General features: G+C 40.2%; 2 long non-coding RNA genes across 2 annotated transcripts in view; one reads left to right on the top strand and one right to left on the bottom strand.

Moving 5' to 3' along the window:
- The window catches only part of LOC125960696 (uncharacterized), a 337,743-nt gene that overhangs the window by 25,627 nt on the left and 285,593 nt on the right, over window positions 1–26,523 (bottom strand). The window contains exon 9 of the long non-coding RNA XR_007470626.1: window positions 23,647–23,775. This is a non-coding gene — a long non-coding RNA (uncharacterized LOC125960696). The remainder of the gene's footprint in view (window positions 1–23,646; window positions 23,776–26,523) is intronic.
- On the top strand, window positions 14,779–15,822 carry LOC125960709 (uncharacterized). Its single transcript, XR_007470652.1, has 3 exons — window positions 14,779–14,878; window positions 15,184–15,267; window positions 15,753–15,822. It is a non-coding gene; the product is annotated as an uncharacterized LOC125960709 (long non-coding RNA).

Raw genomic sequence — 26,523 nt, 5'->3', positions numbered from 1 at the left:
TCTAGGAGAAGTTATTCTGTCTTGACGTATTTATCACCTGATTGCTCAGAATTGCTCAGATTGCTCTCAGAATTCCTCACCCTTGAAGGGTACTTCCTGATTTCACGAATTCATTGGCACTCTCATGGCAGCCTTTATAAGTTAAGGAGATAAAAGTGTTATCCTGTTTGGGACTCCACGGTTGGTAGATCGGTGCTGAGCAAAATTAGCAACCACAATAATGAGGTTTCCCAGAAGAGGAGCCTAGACGTGAAGCTCAAACTATGTTGCAGATCAGCACTAGAATCACAGGTAAAGAGATTTCACACCTGGAGATGTAGTCACTGAGCTCCCATGCCCCTCAACACATCTCAAATACGCAACGGTGTTGACTAATGAGTCCACAGCTGCCACGTGCTGTTTACTTCTGGGCTAGGTATTTCATAACCCGCTCAGCCGAGGCCCAAATCAACAGTTACAAGGCGAAGGAATTTAAGGAGATAATCATTTCTTGAGAATTCAATTCATAATTAATTAAACAGACACCCCCTGCTTCTCCATTGGAATTCTTCATAGGCAGGGAAGTACATCCTAGGTTTCCTTTTACTCTGTTCTTTTTATCTTGGTTGCATTTAAGGTTAATTAATACATAATACGCATTATTTGCCCAATATTTTCCCTGGATTATTTCTCTGGATATATTCCATTGTAACAGTAATATATTTTTAAATAAATTATTCAGAAGAAGAGGATTAGGTCCATGCAATTATTAGTTAACTTTAAAATGGACTAAAATTAACCAACATCGTCTCTACTTTTACTTTCACTAACTTGATTTACATATCTGTGGACATGTGTTTGTATATGTGAATGTTTGTGCACATGTGCAAGCCTCATAATTAATTAAGTCAGGAGCCCTCAATCTGCCCGATGCTGCAAGCCAAGCCCAACCATCTTTGTCCTGCACAATCTAAATAGACACAGGATATCCATTCTCCTCTTTGCAATCTTGGACTCTTTAAAAAGAACTTCAGATAAAAACCAGGAAATGGTTGGGGACTGGGTTCTATAATCTCTTGCAGTCAACAGACACTTGCCCAGGGAACTGTTGTTGACCTGAGATGCGGCCACACTGCTGCTGATGCTGCTTTTTGTTCTTCTTTCTTAAGTCACTCGCTTTCCCACCCTCCTTCTGGCTATTTCATACTAACTACGGAAGTTCATTAAGTCTACTTGAGGAAAGAGCCTATCCAGTGCCCTAAGAGAATATTCATCTGACATACTGTTTCTTGGTCCACCCATGCAGAGTTGCATGATCTTCTAAAGCATAAGTTTTCTACTCTGTAAAACAAAACTCATAACACTTCCTCTTGGGATAGCTGTGAAAAGCGAACAGACTAGTGAAAGCCCTTTATTAATTTTAAGGTATGGCAAAATATTACCCGCTGTTCTTTAAAAACAGAAAAGCCAAAATGCGTGCCTAGAACAGGGTATCACTAAACGTCTGCATCTGAATGTACGAATAAAATGTGTGGTATTTTTCTCAAAGTGTTTTATATTTCATGTCAAGGAGAAAAAATAAGGTAAGTAATGTCCAAAAGAGAGGCTGCTGACAGAAGTTATGTCAAGATGATGTCTGACAGAAGAGGGTGGTATTAATGCTAATGCTAAGAATAAGAGTAAAGGAAGGGCAGCTAGAAAAACTGAAAAAAGGAGTTCATACAGAGGTGATAACACAGACAGATGAAATGTAATTGTGTTCATAAAATTTAGCAATAAAGCTGTTAGAGTATATGATAACTAACTCTACTAAGATACATATTAAAGTGACATTTAGAGATCATAAAATCAAAGAACTATGTCAATTCTCTTTTCAGGTATTCCTGATGTTTGCAAAATCTGTCCCTACTTACCACTCAGCCACTTGTGTTGTGGGATCATCTTGAACCTTTGGCCCAAGAGCTGTTCGGTGATTGTGCTTCCGACTGTCCTGTGCTATGGCTGTTTATTTTCTGCATCCAGGCGGAGGATCATCTATACTCTGGACTCTATTGGCCCCAGTTCAGTCACCTTACAAACATTCTGGGGGGGCATCCTGCTTTCTTTATCCTCCAGTAGCTCAGTGGAATTACACTTGGATTCAGGAGACCTCAGCCCTGATCTCCAGGACCTATTACTGCTAATCACAGCTTGACCTATTGAAGTGAACTTAGAGGTGACTCTGATTCCAGTTCTCTGATTTCTGTATATGGTGGGGCTTTGTCAACTGCAGATGTCTTTCAGCCTCACATGTGACAAAGCCTGATTCACAAAAATGCCTACCTCCTCAATGGATCCACTTAAAAATGCCCCTTGGGTTTAAGAAAAGATTTGCTATAGGATTCCTTTAAATAACTCTTTTACTTCATTTGAATAAGATATTATTTACCAGTTTCCAGGAATGCATCTATCACAGGTAAAATGTGATATTTCTGCATAACAATATGACAGGAAGAATATCCTTAAAAACCTAAAGGCCTGCCTAGGCAGCATAATAAAAAATGATGCATATGACTAGCCTTGTTCACAAGGAAGAAAATGGCCTCATTCTTCCCCCAAGTCCTTTTAAGGCTCTATCCAAACATGGGTCACCCATTACCCAATGTCCTTTGCATTCTAGTTGCTTAGGCTTGACACCTAGATGTAACTAGAATCACTATATATATATATATATTTTAAGGATAAACCCCCTTTTATATAAAAGAAAGGAAAGAAAGTAGACTCCTAGAGGGAGTCATAAGGTTGAACTTACATTTTGAAAATTGGGGGAAAAGAAGAGTAGAAGCAAGTAACCCTCAATTATCTATGTTAATCAGGGGCAAAGTTAGGTTACTTAATGCAAAAACTTTCATTTTAGACATCACATTCAATTTTTAAAATTCATTCTTTCATGATAAACGTTGCTTTTACTTTTTTGATTAATACATTTTCCCATTCTCCTTCCTAAATCTCCATGTAATTTTTGTTTCCTAAAACCCCAGCAGCATTCTATAGACATGAAGGAGTTAGATCATACCTCTTCAACTAATTCATTTAATTGCCCAACTCACCCCTAAGCAATGTGCTAACCAGGAAGACAACATATTTCATCAGTGAGTATCTCTGGTTGGCAAAACTGGATCAACTAGATTCTGCTCTATCAAGGTCCTGGTTTCTGAATTTCTGTTCTTAGTGAAGCACTGTAGGGTCAGGTAGCATAGCAGAGGCACAGAGGTTTGGGTGAGTTTCTGGCTTCTTCCTCTTTCAATATTCTTTAAACATGTACAAGACTCTTCCATAACCATTTTTTTGAAAATCTCCTTTTGTCCCATTCTGTCTCGGGTATACCATTCAAATTTTTTACCCCTTCTCCAAATTTCTCAGAAGCAAAACCTGCACTCCCATTTGCTTGAGAACTCAGTGAAATCTAACATCTGCTCCATGACTTGACTGAAATTGTTCTCATTGCTCCCCTGAAGGTCACAAGCAACTTCTAAGTTCCCACCTCCAGGAGCTATTTTTCAGTCTTTACTTGTGGAAGGCAACTTGGTTTTAATTCTCTTATCGTCTCAGGCTTCTTAAAACTCTACTCGCTTGGTCTCTGTGCCACCACATTTCCCTGATCTTCCTTATGTTTCTATGAGTCTTCTTTTTGCCTGTTTTCTCTGCACAAACATCCAGTATTGCTCAGGCCCAGAGCTTTATTGCACTGTTCTCCATCTATGTTCTCTCCCTCTGTGGTTTCATCTACACCTGTGTTTTAACAACCACATGCCTACTAATGGCTTCCAAGTTCAAATCCTTGGTTCAGATCTCCCAGTGGAGATTGAGATGCATATGCTGAACTATAGGCTAGATAACTCCACCAGAATAAACAACAAAACTTCAAACTCTTCACATCCAGAGCTGAAATAATCATTTTCCCTTACATTTGTTCCTGTTCCATATTCTCTGTTTAGTGTATAATACTGCTGTTCAAACAAATATTTAAACTACAAACGTAGCTGTCATTCCTGACTTTGCATCTACCTTAATTTTCGTATGTAATCAGTGAAATCACAAAATTCTGATGATTTTACTCAAAGTACTTTTAAAATCTATCCTTTTTATTACCCCAACTACTACTTTATAACTAAGGCTCTTGTCTCCACTTAAACACTGTGGCAACCTCCTCTCTCTATCACCTCGTTTACATTTGTTTTATTTTCTCTACCCCCAGAGTTATGTCCAAAATGTCTGTCTTTTAACGGAGCCCTAGCTCCTCAGAATGAAGTCCTTGACATGGAACACGGTCCCTTGCCCAACTCTATGCCCTCATTTCTTGTCACGCAACCTAACACCTTTAATTTTTTACCATTCAATCTCACTCTCCGTATTTCAGAAAACTTGAAATGTCTGTCACTTCCCATATAGCATTCAATTTTTTGCCTTCATACTTTGCTTAGGCTGTCTCCATTCCTATCACTTATTGTCCCCTTACCTCCACCAACACCACCTCCCTGCCTAGCTTCTACTCATCCTTTGAGAATGAGCTACATATAAGTTTCTAAAGCTTTTCTGAGAGCTACACCCCTCCACACTCCAGGTGGAGCTGAATCTCTCTCCTCCAAGACCTCAGAATGTCTTGCAGAGCGTTCCTGCATACTGATCCTTAGTCTTTAACACTGGGCCTGACAAGTGTTGGCTCTCATGAATATTTATTGAATGAGTGTGAAAGAGCAGGTTGGCTCCCTGCTGACCATGCTTTAAGCCTTGTATCAGCCTAAGATGTGATGTCACTTCTTTCCAGTATAGAGGAGGCTCAGCAGTGGAGTGTGGCAAGTGATTTTATCACCATTTCCTTTTAACAGTTGAGCCTCATGATCTCGCTTGAAGTGTTAAAGCCTTGCAGAATATCAGACACATGCAGATCTAAATGCGGCCATCAAATTACGTTTCAAAATAATTTTAAATTTTTAATATTTTAAAAATATTAAAATATTTTAATTTAATACTAATTTAATATTTTAAATTAAATATTAAATTAATATTTTAAAATACTAAAATGTAATTTTAATACTTAAAAATCATTTTAAAATAGGGCCCATTGTGGAAAATGGGTAATGTTTCCTCTGATAGAGGACACAATCAAAGGTTGCCTACAGTATTCATGTCCTTCCATGAAGTTTTCACTGGAGACACCAACAAGCAGTACCAAGATCACCTGCATGTCTAGTTTCTATCCAGACCCTGATACAGGTGTGGCAATTGAAGTGAATGGTTAGGAGGTTGGTCACCAAAGAGGAGAAAAATCTAAAAGCACAGGAACCACCCTTCCAATAATCAAGAGAGAACATAGTGCATTATTACACTATTTTAGCATTCTCAACTAGAAAAAAGGAACAGTGCTTCCTGTAACTCATAACTCAGCGCCTGTGCTTTGTCTCACAGGAAGCATCTGGGTGCTGCAGGTCAGAGGCTATGAAGGTCACAGTGGGCAGGTTTCACAGGGAGGGATTAAGTGTGTGGAAACTGCAAGTTTAAGGGAATAGGACATGAATACTGTTTAAGACAAGAGCAAAGAAGCTTAGACAACAGAAGAACTATCAGAAGAACTATCTGAAAAACAACAACAAAAACAAAAAACACACAAGAGGCTTTAAGAGGTAAAAACAAAATAAGATAATTACTACCTACTGTGTAAAAATGATAGAAAGGGAAAAATTGAGAAAATGAGGCTTTAACTTTAAAAAGTGACAAAAGAAATGCAACAGAATCTGTAGATGACCAGATCTAACTTCCTTTGCTGGGGAAATGATGGGGAACAAAGATACTGGAGGGAGGAAGAATATTTTTTATCAGAAAGTTTTCCAGATTTATAGACAAGAAAGCATTTAATTCTTTACCTGCATAATGTTTGTTTTGTTAAATCTTATGTTAAATATCACTCATTTTCATTTAAGTTTGAAAAGTATTTAATCACCTTAAATATTTGATTCTGATAAGATAAAACTCATTAGGTTGTTCTACTTATCCTGGTTTATTTTCTAATTTGCAATATTAGCATTTGGAGATTTATATTCTACTCTCATCCAGTCGGTATCTTCCATTCAAAGTACCCTCGTGATCCTTTTCAGCCGTTGTCTAAGATCAAGTGCAAAGTACTTTCATGAAACCCAATCCCCGAACTCTCCAAGCTCCTGTGTTCCTTCAGCTACCAGAAAGACTCAAGCTTGCGCTTTTATTCCCAGGCCCTTTCTCCAAAACCTCAGCCAACAAGCGCACCCTAACAGTTTCTCAGATAACGATTTCTAAAGACTCAAGATTTCATATGGAACCAAGTTCATACAAGAGAGTTTACTTTTGTCCCTCTGGTGAAACGAAGTAATAGAAAAGTACATGCACATAGTACTTTGGATGAAATAAAATGTGTTTGGTCTGAGCTTGAAAAGTCAGTTATATGATACTGATTAATATTTTACAGTAACACAGTGCATAGGTACCACTAATACAAAAGCTATAGCTTCAGAATATTTAGACATATCTTTAAAGTTTAGGATCACCAAATCATTTTATATCCCAGAAGCCCAAACTCCACATAAAACAATGTATAACCCACAGTGTTTTAGACCTCGCAGTAAAAAACTGCACGTACTGAGAAGTCAAATTTCATACTACGTTGTGGAATCCTGAATTCATCTACTTGTTAAGCAAAAACTGAGTAATATTTTTTTTTCCGTTTCTCAACTATAAACACACTTGTAAATGTTGTAAATAAAACATCTTATTGATGCCTAAAACTAACTCAAACACGAAACCATTATTCCAGGCTGCTCTCCTGCGGCCACAGTGAAGCAGCAGTAAAAGAAGAAAGGCATCAGCACTTGATATTTTCTTTGGCCTCAGCATTTCTTTCCTGCTTTGGCTTGTTCACAGGTAGTAATTCCATCGATGTTCACGTAGGGCATTCCTACTATTCCAGTGAGAAGGCATTCTGTTAACGTTTCTCCACAGCCGTTGAAACAAAAATTAAGGTGCCAGGAAAAACAAAATGTTCTCTGTCCTATAGGAAAGTAGGATCTGGAGAAATCTCCTAAGCAGAGGTGTAGAAAATGACAGCCTAATCCTTTGCATTTTCCAATATCCTTTTGGTCAGGACAGAATGTGGCTTCTTGGTGCATGTGATGTGGTATGTGAATTACTTATCCATTGCTGGTGACAGATTACCACAGAAAACATTTAGTATCTCAGGGATACTGGAAAGTCAGGGATCTGAGAGTGGCTTAGCTAACAGGGTGTGGCTCAGGGGGTCTCGGAAAGTTGCAGTCAAGCCAGGGTGACCAACCATCCCAGTTTGCCTGTCATGGAGGAGTTTCCCTGGATAAAGAATTTCAGTGCTAAAACTAGGAAAGTCCCTGGAAAACCCAGACAGTTGCCCCACTGCGTCATCCACATACACACAAAAGAAATCAGGTGTCATTTGGGGCTGCAACCTCTAAAGACTTGACTGTGGCTGGAGGATCCACGTCCAAGTTCACTCATGTGGCTGCTGGCAGGAGGCTTCTGTTTTCTGCTGTATACATACCTCTCCATAGGACAAGTTCATGACATGGCTTCCCTCAGAGAGAGTGATGCTCTGCTGCCTTTTACGGCCTAATCTCCAAATCATACAACCTCACATCTGCCTTAGTCTGTTTATTAGAAGCAAAACACTTAAGTCCAGCTCACACTCGAGGGTAGGAGATGCATACCAAGAGACAAGGATCATTAAAACCATCTTGGAGACTGGCTACCACAGTAAGGTATGGTATGGTGGTCTGGATGCTAAAGGAATGTGTTGAAAACACCACAGGTAGGTGTCCGGGTGAGGCCCTTTCATGTTTTCATTCAACAAGCATTTATTAGGGACCAGATACCAGGTTAAGAACTCTCCTTTGAGTTTATCCCAGGAGAATCATGAGAGCAGAGCAGTGCCCAAGGCAATGCGCACTCTAACAAATTATTCCCTCAGCAGTTTATATGGGAGACATTGGGTTTAAAAGAATTTCAAGGTTAACCTGGAAAGGGAAAAGTAAGTATAAAAAGCTAAAAGTAAAATAAAGAGACCATGATATTTCATAGCTTCTCCGGAAACTTAATAGGCCAAACTCTCAGTGTAACGCAACGTAATACACAGGCTCTAGAACCAGACTGCCTGGGTTCAAATCCCAGCTCTACTGTCTTCTAACTACATGACCCCGGCCAAGCTACAGCTCTCAACTGGGGACAATAATGGTACCTACCTCATGGAGTTGTTGTGAGGGTAAAAGAAGCTAATCTTGGAGGGTCTAGAACAGTGCTCGACACACAACAGGCAACTGTGAGCCTTTATTACCAATCATCACCATTCGTTCCCCATTTTTTTTGGTACGTGGGCCTCTCACTGTCGTGGCCTCTTCCGTTGTGGAGCACAGGCTCTGGACGCGCAGGCTCAGTGACCATGGCTCACGGGCCCAGCCGCTCCGTGGCATGTGGGATCCTCCCGGACCGGGGCACGAACCCGTGTCCCCTGCATCGGCAGGCGGACTCTCAACCACTGCGCCACCAGGGAAGTCATCACCATTCTTGAAGCCAATGTCCCTCAGTTCTATACCACTGTGCTTTTAGTTCTCTATCTCTTCTATAGATCATTTCTCCTCTAACTCAATTTTGTCTGCCATTCCTCTTCCCATTCCTGTGTTTCTCAGGTTCCTCGCTCCAAACCACTTTATTCCCCACACATTCTCCCTGGGAAATGCCATCTTCACACACCACCACCACAGTGTGAACCACCAACTGTGTGCCAAAGACTTCCAAAACCCATTTGCCTGTTCACACTCCTCTCCTGTAGTCTTTAAGTATCAGCTAGATTCATAAGCAGTAGGAACACAACAGATCTAAAACTGACAACACTACGTTTCCTGCTCCATTTCTTACCCACTGTTTCCCCCTCTTGGTAACTGGTGTCACTGTCTTCCTACTTGCTCAAGCCAGAGTTCCACCCAAGAGTCATCCCAACTGATTCCTTAAGTCACACTCAGCATTCAATCGGTCACCCCATCTTATCCCTTATAAATCTTTTCAATCAATCTCTGTCCCACTGCTTCCATCTAATGCCTCAGCAAGACCTTCCCACCACCAAGGGAGTTGACATAGTATGGGCAAAGGACATGGGCTCCAAATCCCAACGTTGTCACTTCTGTTTACATGACTTCTCTAAGCCTCAGGATCCTCTCTATTAAAAACAAAAAAACAAAACACCAAAAACAAAACCTCTGGCCACCAGCTGAGGGACATTAAGACCCCCCACTCAAGGCTCCCACAGTAGTCTCTATTGGGGACTGATATCTGACTATCTCCACTGTGCTGTGGACCCGTTGAGGGTAGAGGTTTGCCTCCGTGGTGCTATACACCGAATAAAGTGGGAGCCTGGCCCAGAAAGCCTCAAAAGTGCGGAATAAATTGCATTGAGGTACGTAGGCCTTGAGCTTGTCCAGCACCCAGTGTTAGAACCATCACTGCTCCCTTGTCAACTGCATCCCTGAGCCCAGGGCATGGATGTTCACCGTACCACCCGCATCTGTCCACCATGAACGACTTAACTAACCATCTGCTGACCATTTTACATGAAACTGCATTTTACCAATCATAAGCATATATGCATTACATGGAATATATTTTCCTTTTTTTTAATTGACGAATCAAATCCATAATAAAACCACTTGAATTTGATAAGAATCATACCTTTTATATAAAATTTTTCTTCAAAGATAGGGAATTGGTGAGTAAATAGTATTCATTACATTTTTTTCCTCTTAAAAAATGTAATAATACCTTATGTAATTTTTTTTCACTTCAGGCCTGACAGCTATGATAATGATCTGACTTAACATTGAAAAAGAAATATTATTTTTGCTGGTATAAGCCCTTGAAGTATAATTTGGTTTCACGCTGGGAAAAAAGTATGATAAAAGTATGTTATCAAGCCTTCTCAGTTCTCAAACTACAAATATAAATTCTGAGGCCTTTGCAGCACTGACAAAGCAGGCGATTCAGGTGTCCAATATCATGAGTAGGTAGGAATATCCCCGCTGTGGCTAAATACCACAACTATGACATTTTCCTTCAGAATCCACAGCTCTGCCCAGGCTTCCCAATCCCTGGATGCACCTCGACATTCTGAAATACTATGTGAATCTGACTGCTGAATTCGTTTACACCTAAGAAAATATTTTTGTTAAATTCAGGTCGTTTCTATGTTTGTGATCTCAGAGCAACTGACATCTGACAACTTGTCAGAAACAGCAAAGATACTTTCTAGAAAGGACAACCTTCCATTCGTCACAGATTTGGTAATAGTGGAGATCTCTAACACAATGTCATCTTTGGTCTACTTTGGATATCTTCCCACAATCACTCAGACATGGTAAATGACTTTATCAGTGACATGGTAAATACTCTCAGAAAGGACAAGTCTATCAGTGTTTACATTAACCTGGGTAATTAGAGCCAGTGTGAGGTATAGTTAGACCAGAATCAGAAAGAAATGAAATGAAACTAAGTTTTAAAAAGTCTTTGCCCAAAGAGAGCAAACATATATTTAACTTTGGAGCGTGAGGAAGGTTTCTAAAATCTTTTTTCTAAAGAGAATTTCTTCTTCTCCTAGGCAAGCTATGTGTTATTATTTCTCAGTATTTTGATAGACCCTTATTTCTAAACTTTAAGCTTTATCCTTTGTCTTTTGGAAATATGAAAAGATAGCAGGATATCACTGATCAAATTAGATGTGGCAAGCAACAAAAATAATAATAATACAACGGATTCATGACATAACCCTATTAAAAATATGATCCTATTAAAAATATAAAAGAAGAACCACCCTTTATAACTTTGTTAAAAGACACTTAAGCACAGGTTTTGTTTCTTATTCCTCCCTCTGCCCTCCAATTTATAATGCACAGTGGGAACCAATTAATGATTATTGTAATGATGATTCTCAGAATTAGCCAAACTTTCCTGAAAATTTTTAATAAAAATTGTTGTCCTTTTTATTATCTGCAGATCATTTAAACTTGTAAAAGTGTTTAGAAAATGTAAATAAACATAAAGAAGAAAACATAGGACATACCTAATTTCACTTCCCTATAAAAATCACTTTAACATTTAGAGATGGTTCTTATTTCTCTAACGTTTAAAAAAAATGTAAATAAAATATTATACTATACCTATATTTTTATAGCCATCTAAAATAGTTCATGTTGTATGGTACTTGCACAAAAACAGAAAGATAGATCAATGGAACAGGATAGAAAGCCCAGAGATAAACCCACGCACATATGGTCACCTTATCTTTGATAAAGGAGGCAGGAATGTACAGTGGAGAAAGGATAGCCTCTTCAATAAGTGGTGCTGGGAAAACTGGACAGGTACATGTAAAAGTATGAGATTAGATCACTCCCTAACACCATACACAAAAATAAGCTCAAAATGGATTAAAGACCTAAATGTCAGGCCAGAAACTATCAAACTCTTAGAGGAAAACATAGGCAGAACACTCTATGACATAAATCACAGCAAGATCCTTTCTGACCCACCTTCCAGAGAAATGGAAATAAAAACAAAAATAAACAAATGGGACCTAATGAAACTTCAAGGCTTTTGCACAGCAAAGGAAACCATAAACAAGACCAAAAGACAACCCTCAGAATGGGAGAAAATATTTGCAAATGAAGCAAGTGACAAAGGATTAATCTCCAAAGTTTATAAGCAGCACATGCAGCTTAATAACAAAAAAACTAACAACCCAATCCAAAAATGGGCAGAAGACCTAAATAGACATTTCTCCAAAGAAGATATACAGACTGCCAACAAACACATGAAAGAATGCTCAACATCATTAATCATTAGAGAAATGCAAATCAAAACTACAATGAGATATCATCTCACACCAGTCAGAATGGCCATCATCAAAAAATCTAGAAACAATAAATGCTGGAGAGGGTGTGGAGAAAAGGGAACACTCTTGCACTGCTGGTGGGAATGTGAACTGGTACAGCCACTATGGAAAACAGTATGGAGGTTCCTTAAAAAACTACAAATAGAACTACCATGTGACCCAGCAATCCCACTACTGGGCATATACCCTGAGAAAACCATAATTCAAAAAGAGTCATGTACCACAATGTTCATTGCAGCTCTATTTACAATAGCCCGGAGGTGGAAACAACCTAAGTGTCCTTCATCGGATGAATGGATAAAGAAGATGTGGCACATATATACAATGGAATATTACTCAGCCATAAAAAGAAACGAAATTGAGCTATTTGTAATGAGGTGGATGGACCTAGAGTCTGTAATACAGAGTGAAGTAAGTCAGAAAGAGAGAGACAAATACCGTATGCTAACACATATATATGGAATCTAAGAAAAATAAAAAATGTCATGAAGAACCTAGGGGTAAGACAGGAATAAAGACACAGACCTACTAGAGAATGGACTTGAGGATATGGGCAGGGGGAAGGGTAAGCTGTGACGAAGCGAGAGAGTGGCATGGACATATATACACTACCAAATGTAGAATGGATAGCTGCTGGGAAGCAGCCGCATAGCACAGGGAGATCAGCTCCGTGCTTTGTGATCACCTAGAGGGGTGGGATGGCGTGGGTGGGAGGGAGGAAGGGAGACGCAAGAGGGAAGAGATATGGGAACATGTGTATATGTGTAACTGATTCACTTTGTTATAAAGCAGAAACTAACACACCATTGTAAAGCAATGATACTCCAATAAAGATGTAAAAAATAAAATTAAATAAAAAAGTAAATAAATAAAAATAAAATAGTTCATGTTGATATCTTGCCTAGTGAAATCATTATGGAGAAGGAAACAATAATTAAAAAAAGAGCCATTGAGGGCTTCCCTGGTGGCGCAGTGGTTGAGAGTCCGCCTGCCGATGCAGGGGACACGGATTCGTGCCCCGGTCCAGGAAGATCCACATGCCGCGGAGCGGCTGGGCCCGTGAGCCATGGCCACTGAGTCTGCGCGTCCGGAGCCTGTGCTCCGCAACGGGAGAGGCCACGGCAGTGAGAGGCCCGCGTACCGCAAAAAAAAAAAAAAAAAAAAAAAAAGAGCCATTGATACTCTTCGGTGCCTCACATGGAACACTTACACAAATGCTCAATAAAAATGAATGAATGTCTGAATTGACTTATGAATAATTTTCTTTGTGGAATTTTGAATGGTTGTTTTAATGTAGTGCTCACTTACTGGCATTTTTAATAGCCCTTTGCTATGCTTCCCAGTAACCTGAGAAGATAGGTTTTGTCCTCCATCGCCACCATTTCAAAGGTCTCTGAGAGAATGAAGAACCTGCCCAAGTTTTAGAGCCAAGATTCAAACTCAAACACAATGGAATCAAAAACCTACACAGTTCTTTCTACCATAACACAGTGCCTTTTAAATATTGCTAATATATTGAAGTGAAGCGTTGTTGAAAAGACATCCCTATGACCTACAATAAAGGGAATCACATATAGACAAGCTTTTCAGAACTGTGCACTGCACGTACAATTACTGTCTTCCCTGGTGTTACAGTACAGCTGTTACCATCCATTTGTGTGCTGGCTGTTTCATACTGCACTGCTGGGGTCACTGAAATCACAGACACATTCACTCAGAAGAAAATGAGTGGATTTTCTTTTTCTTTTTGAGAAAGCTTTTTACATTAATCCAATAATCCCACAGCTGATTTGCCATTGAAATCTGAAGCAGAGCTTCTTTTACTGGGAAATTCCTAACTCTGAAAAAAAATTAAATTAGCCAATACGATATTTTTATTGCCCCTTCCTTAACTTTCTAAAAAATAGAAGTATGTGAGTGTGTGTGGTTGGGAGGGCGGAGGTAGGGAAGTGGGAGTCAAGGAACAGATGGATCATTTCAGCAAAATGAGTATTATTTTACCTCTGAGGAAAACTACGAGGAAGATTCCGTAAAAGCAAAGCAAAGTGTGAAAATTTTTTTGCTTAGTAATAGCTAAAAATAATTTTTTTAAAGTGGGATTTTGGATACGTATCATTATACTTTCATCAAAACCTATAGAATGTACAACACCAAGAGTGAACCCGAATTAAACTATGGACTGTGGGTGATAATGATGTGTCAACATAGGTTCATCAGTAGTAACAAATATCCCACTCCGGTGAGGGACGTTGATGGTAGGGGAAGATGCACGTGTTGGGGGCAGCAGTTTTATGGGAATTCTGTACTTTCCACTCAGTTTTGCTGTGAACCTAAAATTGCTCTAAAAAATAGTTGGTTATTTTTCTTTTTTAAGTAGATTGGCATGACACAAATAAATGTACTCTCTAGCTTTTAAGAGAAGTAAAAGATGTTTTTCTCATTCCAGTGGGATAGAGGCATATTTAAATATGTATATATGTACATATATAACTGGCCTTGCAGCTTACTTATTTATGTGAGAGGTGATCCCATAGCCATAGAATTCTGCCTTAGTTCTCGCCAGTCCTGAATAATGACATCACAACCTCACATTATTCAGCCCAACACAGCATCAGCATCTCCTAGCAACTTGAATCTCAGGCACTACTCAGACCCACTGAATCAAAAACTCTGGTGCTGGAGCCTGACAATCTGTTTTTCAACAAGCCCTCCAGGTAATTCTGATGCACACCAAAGTTCAAGGACCATTGCTTTAGACTTCAACGTTACTGCGTTCCCTAGCCAGGTCATTCTTACTCTGAGTTGAAAGGGACCACAGAGATCCAGCACTTTTCTTCCACAAACATGGGACCAAGGATCAAGAGTTCAATCATCTGTAAAAATGGAAAAACAATACCTACTTCACAAGATTCCTATGGTAATTAATGAGTGAGTACATATAAAATACTTAGAACAAAGCCTGGCATATATGTGCCCAATAAATACTAGCTTATTATCGTTATCATTGCTACCATGATATGGTAGCATAGTTCATGAAATGGTTCATGAGCATAATTAAAAAACTATGTTGGGACAAGTGAACTTCGATTCTGTCAACTGCTCTTAAATTCTTTATTGAGGGGAAGTGTTTATATGCCTTTCATTGTTAGTAACCTGTGGACCCTGAGGCAGCTCCACGCAGGTTTCTTACTGTCTAGCACCATAGGCCACGGATGATGTCCTCTCCTCGGCAGGGATGCAGTGTGAGAGTGATGATGAACCAGCCTCCCCGGACAAGGTGTTGAGAGCAGGTGAATAACGTCAGAGCTCTTAAACAGGTACTCAAGTTATTGGGGAAGGGAGAGGTGGTGCCAAACAGCTAAGGGGAATGTTGTAAAGACACATTAAAGAAACAAACTACATAGGGAAATGAAATTAAGTCATGTAGCCTAGCTGTGGAGACCCAAACAGGGTATTTTCTACAGCTAAAAGGAGTAATGATGCAATGAAGGAGGGAAGACCAGGGACAACAGAATGAATGGTAGGGATCAAAGACGGGACCATCAGATGGGCGCATGGCCTCATCAAGAAGGCCACTGCTGTTACCTGGACTCTTAAGATTCAGATCAGACTGATTTAAACCCCCGTGACCCAATGCCCTCCTGAGATTGCTGTGCCTTTCCAGTGGACTTATAGTCTTACGGTACTCGTGAAATTAACGTAGCTTATGGATTAATAGTAATAGCTAACACACTTACCAAACTGGGCACTGTTCTCTGAGCTGTACAGATAATACCTTGTTTAATATTCACAACAACCTTAGGGGGACTATTACTATTATCAGAGGAAACTGAAGTACAGAGAAGATAATAACTTCCCGAGATTAACAGAGCTGGTAAGTGTTGTTGCTAAGATCCAAGCCCAGGCAGTTTGGCTCCAGAGCCCAAGTTCTTGTCCATTAAGTTTTGCAGCCCTGTCCTGCAGGGCTGTTTCTGTTTTGCACCTCATAGACCTTGAATGAAATAACCTCTTTATTTGATTTACCAAAAAAAAAAAAAAGAGAGAGAGAGAGAAAAGAAAAACAAGGTCACACAAAACATTTATGTAGCAGACTTTATTTATCCTTTATTAGAGGATGGAACAAGTCTGCCTTACAGCTATTAAAACAACTTAAGACTGAATTGTAAACACCAGGGTACCTAAAAGGCCTTCCTTTTTTTCTGTTCTCACCTTCCAGACTGAACCTTCTGAAAGAACCTAGGGCCTCCTTCTCACACTCTATTGGGCCACTTAACCTTTTTTATAAAGAAAGGAAAAAAAAAAAAAACAGTTTGTTCCCAAAGAATAATCCTGACACTTGCCACCAAGGTGATTATTTTTATTTACCCTTGTCGCCCTGGCATTCAGAAACCAGAGAAAACCGAAAGCCAGTTTTAAGTAAATGCCCTCTAAAGGGCTAAGAAGCTGGAATTACATTAACAATAGCCCCTAACACACACCTGGCTTCACCTGAGCGCAGCGTGAAAAGGACTGTTGTTCATGGTTTTTCTTAGGTCATATGCACACATGTCAAGGGACAACTGTGTCAGCAGCAGCAGGTGCAACATCTTTGAACACTGATACCACATGGGCCTCAGTAGACTCCAGAATGCGTTTCACAGGGATGCCTCCTAGAGCACCTGGCAGTGCAGGCACACGGCGTCTTGCTCTCGGGTATTAAAGTTCAATGGAGCAATTTAAGGAACCCAGTCAGGGACAGGATCATAGGTATGCAACCTTTGCAACTGCACAGAGCCCTACCCTCAGAAGGGCCCTGAAACTTGATTTAATTCTCTGCCATCGCTGTCGTGAAATTCTTAATAACTTCTGAATAAGGAGCCCCGTATTTTCATTTTGCACTGAGCCCTGCTCATTCTATTGCCAGCACTGGCCCAGGTGGGTGCCCTGCATCTTCTCATCTGCTAGGTCAGCAAAATACCTTTTAAAGGGACAGGAAAGTGAGTTAAAACTGTCGGAAGATATTAAGCCAAACAGCCTCTCAGCTTGATCACATACCAACTAGAATTCGACTTTGAATGGCATCAGGTACCTCGGAGCTGTCTCCTCAAAGAAGAGCCCAGATACTGTAAGCCCATCTACAAACTGTTACCAACCCTCAAAGAGAGAGACACAGAAACTGAGACTGAGCATACAGAAATGTTTTTAACAATTTGACGTTGCCACAATATTCAAATACATGATCTATTTTCTAGTCATTTGCATTGTATTTTATAAAAAGTGGACTCCGTGACAGATGGGAAGGGAGGGGGGAATACACTAGTCCTTGCCACAGATGTTTTGAAAAGCCCTGCCCAAGAGTCAGAATCTCTTTTCCAACAAAGACTAGGAAACAGGTCAGGAACACCAAGAAAAGAGACACCACCAATGAATTGTCAGATTAAGATACTGCCCTTAGGAATTCAGGGCTCTGGGACATCCGACGGAGACTTACAAAACACCTAAAATATTTTAGAAACTGGCTCTTGCCTAACAGCTGCCATAGAAAACATACTTTATTTCTTGGAAAGTCTTCTTGATGTTATCAAATTTGAAGTATATTCTTTAGACTCAAATGTAGGGCAACAGTAGTTTTATATTCCTACCATCTTCAGGTCCACAATTAGATGTTAGCAAGCGGTATGCTCTAGGGGAAACTGGCCTTTCCACACCCCAGGAAGGCCAGCTAGACTCGGGGAATTGTTTACTGCCCTAGTGCGCTGGTGCTAATTAAAGACTGCATATGAGGGCTTCCCTGGTGGCGCAGTGGTTGAGAGTCCGCCTGCCGATGCAGGGGACACGGGTTCGTGCCCCGGTCCGGGAAGATCCCACATGCCGCGGAGCGGCTGGGCCCGTGAGCCATGGCCGCTGAGCCTGCAAAGACTGCATATGAAAACATACTAACACAATTTATATTCTCTGGAACTCAGTTAATTTTCTAGGCAGTATTTGCTTCCTCTCTGGGAGGAGGATGACTCCCAGTAAGCTTACATTCCATGTAGGTGGAACTAGGTCAAACGAGGCTGCCTCCAGCCTAGTGAAGGAAACTTCACTTCCTCTCCTGAGCTTTATAAGTCACACTCTTCTCTGCGGAGCAGACAAAAAGAGGCAGAGCAGTGACCAGGGCTCATCAGATTGTTGTTACCAAACAGAGCTTTGGCAAGATGCCATCTGCTCACACCCAGGGGTGCTCCATGAAGTAGCCCCCAAAACTCATTCTTGTGTCTACTAAGAGGTCGTTTGTTGGGTTTTTTGTTCATAACTTTACACCCTCAGGAGAAATTCCTCTCTGTCCTTATTACAAGCAATAGTTAAGTTTTTTCTGTCCATTTAGTCTCTTTCTATGTCATGGACTCTCTAAGTGATATAAGTGATCAAGCAGCGTTCTCTTTCTTCTCGGCTGCTAGGATGCCAATCAGTATCAGATTCCCGGTCCTTTTGTACATACTACGGAGGCTTTTATGGAATGTGTTTTTACATTTGGTTTGTTCTTAGCTCTGTATTACATATCGCTCAAGCTTGTTTTCTCTTTCCTGAACTACTTATAATTTATATCTCACTGTAAAATACTTCAGTTGCTGTTGGAAGAAAATATCAGGAAAAGAGACACCGGAGAAGAAAGAGATGGGACACAAATAGGGTAGACGGGAGAAGAGGAAGAAGGAAAAAGGGAGGGAGGATGGAAGGAATTTAGGAAAAAAAGAGAAAAGGCAAGGCAGGGAGGGGCCATATTCTTATGGCAATGAACTGAAGAGTCTCACAGAATTCACACAGTGAAAGGGTCATAGAAAAGGAAGTGGAGGATAGATTACTCTGGGCTTCAATCACGTAGAAATAATTCCAAAGCTGAAATCTGAGAATTGCCCTCCAACTGTGTTGCTCACTATCGCTCTTAGAGTATGTCCAAGTTCAAATGTAACAAGATACGGAATGAAGATTTTCTTATTGTTTCAGAAGTTTGGCTTCAAATCCGAAAGCTTCAAATCTAAGGACCAAAGTGGAATATTATCTCCTTCCCCATTTAAAAAAAGAGGTCCTAAGACACATCCCCACAGAACTTAACTAAGAAGTGGTCAAACTGCTTTCTTCAACTACAGAGTCCATCAGCCTGGAGGAGCTGAAAATGCAATAGAGGAGATTTTTCTTGAAAGACATTGGTAGGAATGAAGAGAGCTTAATGTTTTCTCCTGTTAATGTTTTCTCCTTAATGTTTTCATCCTGTTGGGATGCTTCCTTTCCTACACACACACACACACACACACACACACACACACACACGCACACGCACACGCACACGCACACACACACACACACACCTCAAGCCCTGAGAGAAACTCTCTTTGAGATTGGAATTATCTTCTCTAAGTGTCTGGTACCTCAGCCTCCAGCTGGATATGTACAGAGCTGCAGAATCTCAGAGGCTTGTCCTTCAGAGAAGACTTGGGAAAATGTGACATGTTGACAAGTGTCTCCAGGACTTTGGGGCTACACCTGAAGAGAGAGACTGATGGCTGGCTCTCCTTAGAGAAGTCTGAGGATGGGAGGCTGGTTGGAGGAAACTAGAACAGAGGATGAGGAAAGAAGGCAGCAGTGGGGGGTAACCTACACTTCCAGAGTTTTCCTTTAGGCCAAGAGCAAGTTGCAGGAGGGACCCAGGCTCTAGCCATCTTGAAAGGATCCCAGTGGAGAGGGCAGCCCACAGGGTGGAGGGAACTACAGAGGTGTACCTCTGAAGCAGGAGAGGAGGAAGGTTCAGAGAACTGACCCAGAGGAAGCCTCACCTGTGAGGGATTTGCACTGTGGACATCCCCTGAGGGGCCTCCCCAAAGAACCCACCAATGCACCTAGCAGGAAAGCAAGCATTGGGCATCCACCATAAAGAGGGATGACAGCTGGACCAGGGCACAACAATCAGGCAGGGGGGCCTTTGCTCCTTTCCTCTGATGCCTGGGAAAGCAGAGGCCACGCCTGGGTAAGGCCTTAGTTAGGGAGAAGTGATACTGCTCCGAATTTAGTGCCAGCTTAATTTTTTTTAATTAAATTTTTTTCATAGCTGGGAAAAAAAGAAAAAAAAAAAGACTGTTCTAATACCTAAAAGCAACTATAAAAGCAATGGGATCTCTAGTTCCTGGGAAGGGAACTCTAAAAGGCAGTAGGAGAAAAAAAGTTTTCCTGATTTATACCCTCAGGTCCCACCCATTCGCCCATTCAATAAATCATTTACATAACTTTAAGGATTCTGATTCAAAAGACAAAACACTTGAAACGTTACCAAAAAAAAGACTGAGAAACCTAGTAATATAAAGCACCCACATTCTCCTCAGAACTCTAATGTGTTAACTAAAAATTAAATCGATAATATTATCTCACACCTTATTTTTTCTCTTTCTCAGGTTGAGCATCCCTCTTCCTTCTCCTTTCCCAGATTCCCCCATTTTTAGTTTACTTTTTCTAATTAGTTTAATTAGAGTAAAGAAAAAAAGGACAAATAACAAAGGCAGGAGTTTGTAAGTTTCAGATAATTAGTACGGTTTCTAAATTCATAGGGTATAGTAGTTATAATAACTCAGTTACAGAGACATTTTCATACAACAGTGAATTCATTCAATTTTGTATGCAGCCCTATATGCTGTGACTTGCTTAGAGGACTTACTCCCCAGAACAGAAGGTTTATAAGCCATATATGCATAGTGACTTAGACTATATCACTTTCAACAATGTAGCTTCATGAAATCAGCCCTCACCAAGCTCCTTTCTCAAAGCAGCTTCATATTCTTGCTGCAGTCAGCAGTGCCAAATGTTTCACCATTTGGATAAAAAATTCTCCACTGAGAAATCCTAAATCATTTGAAAATTGCTTTCATGACTATACCCTAAATTGGCCCTCCAAATTTTTTTCTCTCCATAAAATTGAGTTTTCAAAATGAGTGTAGTTTATTTTCTTTCCTAATGACTACTTCCAAAATCTCTGCATGCAGGCTGTTTTAACTGGGTGGAAACAGGTGGCTGGAGCCGGAAAAACTGGGGCCTATGTCTCCAGCCCACTGAAACCTGTTTCCTCCCTGGCAGCAGCTATCCTTCTGAGCATAAACCATGAATCCTCCGCACTAATAATACAATTAATCAGTGACTGCTTTTAGATAAATGCATGTAAAATCTAGAATGCATGATTAAAATTAGACAAAAATTGGACAGTAGAGTAAATCAATTTTTATGGACTGTGTGTGACCCTAACTGGTAAAAACCTTCCAATCTACAAATTGTTCCAGAAATACATAAATGAATAAATAAATCAGTAGGTGATTTCATATAAATTTTCTGATACTCTTCTATTTACACGCACTACATCACAAATGATTACAGATCTTAGTGCCTTAAAACAACTGTTTCATTTGAGGCAGTATTTTGTGGATCAAAGATGTAGGAAGGGCTTGTCTGGGCGGTTCTCAATTGGGTTGTCTCAGGAGGTGGCAGTGAGATGTGGGCTGGGATCAACCGAAGGCTCTACTGGGCCGGCCATCCAAGATGTCCCCCTCACAAGGCCGGCAGCTAAGCATTGAGCTGGGGACAACCAGAGTGCCAACACATGGCTTCTCCCACACGGCAGTCTCGGGGCTGGACCACATAGCAGCTACTTCCCCCAGAGTGAGCTTCCTAAGAAAAACTGGAAGAAGTTGCGTGGCTTTTTCTGAGCAAGCTTCAGAAGTTCCCCAGTGTTGTTTCCACTGCAATCTGTTGCTTAGAAGCTAGTTACTATGGATAACCCAGATTCCACAGGAGAGGACATAGATCCCACCTCCCCATGGGAGGAATGTCAAAGAACGTGAGGACCTGTCTAAAACTGCCACGTTTCAGTTCATCTATTATCAGGAAATAATCCCCCCACCTGTTTGCTTACGAACTGCCCACCATGCAAAAGAAAACTTCTGAACTTACATTACCCTTTAAAAATCCTGGCTGAAATGTAAAGCATTTGAAAATACAAGATTTAATTAGTTAGTTTAAAGCAAACATTTCTGGTTTTGGTTTTGTTTGGGGGTTTGGGGGTGTCCACAGATATTTTGTTTATTTTTACCTGGATGGCATAGATGAAATTTAAACATTTTTTAATGGGTTGGACACTGTTTCACTGGGACTGAGACATCTCTATGAATAATTCAACTAATGAATTTGGTTCTAAGACATGGCTTGGTTAGTATTTTGACACCATCAATTCAAACAAATTTTCCAAATAGAGCTCCATTCTACTAACTATAAAATAATGAATCGCTAGGTTACTGACAATACAAAGGTCAATTAAAAGCTTCTCTACCCCTTTGGCAATGTGCAAGTCATTATCGTTTTTCCACCGCTCTGAAGTTCTCTTGCTTTGCGTTATCCTTTTCCCAGGCAGACTAGAAACACTTGAGTAACTCTAAGATGAATTCATGATCTTTCCAGTGGAACCTCGAATCTAAGGGTTTGGGCATTTCTAAAACTCACTTTTCACCCAGAAGGAATAGCATACCCCATGTTTCCTGTCCCACTCGCCCTGTATGTGGTTCACATATAACAGGTTGTGAACATCTTTGTTTCCTTGTCTCTCTCTCCTGCTGAACTATAAACGGTCTCAGTGGCAGGAATGGAGCTTTAGTCATGGTTTCATCTGCCAAGGCTAGAACATGGAAGATGCTTAACAAATGTTTGATGATTTTATTCTTTCTTTTTCTAGTAAAAGCATTGCTTTTGAAGCCTTAAAAAATGTGTAAGTATATACTGCTTATTTAAATGAAAGCTGGGGGCTTCCCTGGTGGCACAGTGGTTAAGAATCTGCCTGCCAATGCAGGGGACATGGGTTCGAGCCCTGGTCCAGGAAGATCCCACATGCTGCGGAGCAACTAAACCCGTGCGCCACAACTACTCAAGTCCGTGTGCCACAGCTACTGAAGCCTGCGTGCCTAGAGCCCACGCTCCACAACAGGAAAAGCCACCGCAATGAGAAACCTGCACACCACAACGAAGAGTAGCCCCCACGCACCACAACTAGAGAAAGTCCGCGTGCAGCAACAAAGATGCAACACAGCCAAAAATAAATAAAATAAATTTTTAAAAAATTAAAAATAATAAAAAATAAAAGAAAGCTGAATACCAGGGTTTTTTAAACCTTCCAAGGACTACTGTTTTGGTAACCTAAATCAGTGGTTCTCAATCCTGAGGCATATTGAAGATCTTAAAAAATTCCAAGTCTTAACCCCAGAAATCCTAATTTAATTGGTCTGTGATGGGACTTAAGCAACCATATTTTTTAAAACACTTTTTTAGCTTTTTATCTTGAAATAAGTTTAGACTTAAACATAAAATTGCAAAAGTAGGGCTTCCCTGGTGGCGCAGTGGTTGAGAGTCCGCCTGCCGATGCAGGGGACACGGGTTCGTGCCCCGGTCCGGGAGGGTCCCGCATGCCGCGGAGCGGCTGGGCCCGTGAGCCATGGCCGCTGAGCCTGCGCGTCTGGAGCCTGTGCTCCGCAACGGGAGAGGCCACAACAGTGAGAGGCCCGCATACCGAAAAAAAAAAAAAAATTGCAAAAGTAGAACAGCCTCCCCAAATGTTAGCATCTTACAAATCTGTAGTATAATTTTCAAAACTAAGAAATGAATATTGGCACCAAACCTTTAATCAAACTACAGATGTGAATCAGATTTACCGGTTTTGCAGGAATGTCCTTTATTTGTTCCAGAATTCAATCCAGGATTCCGCATTGCATTTAGCTGTCATGCCTCCTCGGCCTCCTCGGGTCAGTGACAGTTCCCATTCTTTCCTTGGCTTTCATGACCTTAACATTTTTAAAGAGTACTGATCAGTTAACTTGTAGAATATACCTCAATTTGGGAGCATTTTGTTTTATGATTATTCAATTAAGGCTTTCACTTTTTGCCAGAATTCCACAGAAGTGGCCGGCCCTTCTCAGTACATGATATTAACAGGTACATTATGTTGACATATCTTATTTCTGGTGGTGGTAATCTTGGTCACTTGATTGAGGTGGTATCTGCTGGGTGTCCCCACTGTAATACTACTAGTTTCACTTTCGTAATTAATACATTTCTTGAAGAAAACACTTTGAGTCTATGCAAATATCCTCTTTCTCCACAAACAAGTCAACTAACTTCAGCAGGTGTCCCTGGATCTTGCCTGCAACAATTCTTACTGTGGTGTTCAGATGGTTACTTTCTATCTCCCTCTTTCCTCCCACACTTATTAATTGAATTCTTTTGTAAGAGAATACTATCCCTTCTTCCCCCATTTGTTTAACTAGTCATTTAATTTTATTATGTTAGTATGGACATGTGCATGTAATTTTTTAAGCTCCCAGGTTATTCTAACTTGTACTCGGGATTGAAAATCCCTGCTACGTGATCTGTGAACCTGACTCCTGTCCGTCAGCTAACACGACCTTCATCCTTTCAGTGTGTGTGTCATTGATATGACCTGTTCCCATACTTCTACCAACTTCTTAGTTCCAACTGAGTGCATCTCTCCTCTGCCCTAGACAAGCTTGGCCACACCTTGAAACATCATGACTTAGAACTCTTGTACTTCTAAATTTCTGAGCCTAATCCCAAACTCGTAGTTATTTACATAGCCCACTTCTTCACACGTACTAAAATGAGCTTTGCTTTTAGCATAAACTCAAAACCTATAATATCATCCCCACCACATCACTTTCCTTTAGTCTTCATTAGCCTCCTACCTAATTATATGTATTAGTTAATCACTTCCATGTTATATTCTCTAGCAAGTCATGATTACATGAAATTTTAAACTCTTATAAGGAGGGGTTTTGTATCACTGCTGTTGTTATCTTCCTTTCACTGCATTACATTCAGTAGATATTCTTGTCCCTTATTACTCTTAAAAAGGAGACAGCAGGCCCAAAATGGACTCACTTGTGCTAAAGCCCACATCAGCAAACCAAGACTTAATACCTAATTACTGTCTCAACCCCGCTAGGAATATAACCTTGAACCAGTCAACCTGAAATTTTCTGGTCAGCACTAGTGAGGTTATCCACCCAACAGGCCCTTAGGAGGGTGACCTTGCCTGAAACAATGCATTCTTTGCTAATACTGTCCTTTTCCACCCCCTTCCCACCTTTAAGAACATTTTCTACAGCTTGGCAGACCTCTTTACTACTCACTAGATGGGATGCTGCCCGATTCATGCCTTGCTCAACAAAGCCAATTAGATCTTTAAAATTCACTCCGTTGAATTTTTCTTATTTAACACAACTTTAGTGTGAATCACAGACCCAAAACACTGACATCTCCTGGGTGCTTGTTAGCAATGCAGAATCTCGGGCCCCCCTTCAAACCTACTGAATCAGAATAAGAATCAGTGTTCTAGCCCAGTGAGTCACAAATTTAATGTGTATATGAATGACCAGAGGATTTCACTAAAATGCAGATTACGATTAGTAGATATGGAGCGGGCCAGAGATTCAACATTGCTAATAAGCTCACAGGTGATGCTTATGCTGCTGGTCTCTGGTCTATCCTTTGAATATCAAGAATCTAGTCCAGTCATTCTTAAAATGTTGTTGTAGAATATTATTATCAGTATCACCTGGGAAATTTTTAGAAATGCAAAATCTTGGGCTCAATCTCAGAACTATTGGATCAGAAATTCTGTGAGTATTACTCGGCATCTGTGTTTTAACAAGTCCCTTTGGTGATTCTGATACATGCTAAATTTGAGAACCAATGGTCTAGTCCGTTAGTTCTCAACGTTGGTTACACATTAAAATCATCTGGAGAGCATTAAAAAAAAAACACTGATGCCTGGTTCCCTCACTCATAGATTCTTAAAGTGAACACAGAATATGTTCACTTTTTTTTAATGTGTCCATGGACCGCTTACTAACACAGACCATATAAAACAAGTCTCAATAAATTTGAAGGGATTCAAATCATACAAAATCTGTTCTATTCCCAGACTGTAGTTAAATGAGAAACGACTAAGAGAAAAAAATCTGGAAAATCCCCAAATATTTGGAAACCAAATACACTCTAATAATCCATGATACAAAGGAAGCATTGAAAGGGAAAGTATTTTGAAATAAAAACTTACCCTTTTTTGTAGATAAGGCATCTACAAAAAATTAACAGTTAATATCTTATTTAAATGGTAAAAGACAGAAAGCTTTTCCCCTAAGATCAGAAACAAGACAAGGATAGCCACTTTCATTATTCCTATTTAACATTGTCCTGAAGATTCTTACCAGTGTAATAAGATAAGAAAAAAAGAGACAAAAGTATCAATATTGGGAGAATATGGAAAGAAGTAAAACTGTCTTTATTCAAAGAGACAATTTCTATGTAGAACATCCTGTGGAATCTACCAAAAAGCTACTAGAACTAATATAGATACCAATTTGATCTACACGTTCAACATAATGCAGTCAAAATTGGCCTTTTTTTTCCTGTCGAATTTGACAAGCTGACTCTAAAATTTATATGAAAATTCAAAAGACCCAGAATAGTCAAACTTTTTGAAAAAATAAGAGTAAAGATGAAGGAATTAC

The sequence above is a fragment of the Orcinus orca genome, chromosome 12, assembly GCF_937001465.1.
Source record: "Orcinus orca chromosome 12, mOrcOrc1.1, whole genome shotgun sequence".
Classification (NCBI taxonomy): domain Eukaryota; kingdom Metazoa; phylum Chordata; class Mammalia; order Artiodactyla; family Delphinidae; genus Orcinus; species Orcinus orca.
The sequence above is the reverse complement of the archived record's forward strand: the minus strand, read 5'-3'. Positions and strand labels throughout refer to the sequence as shown.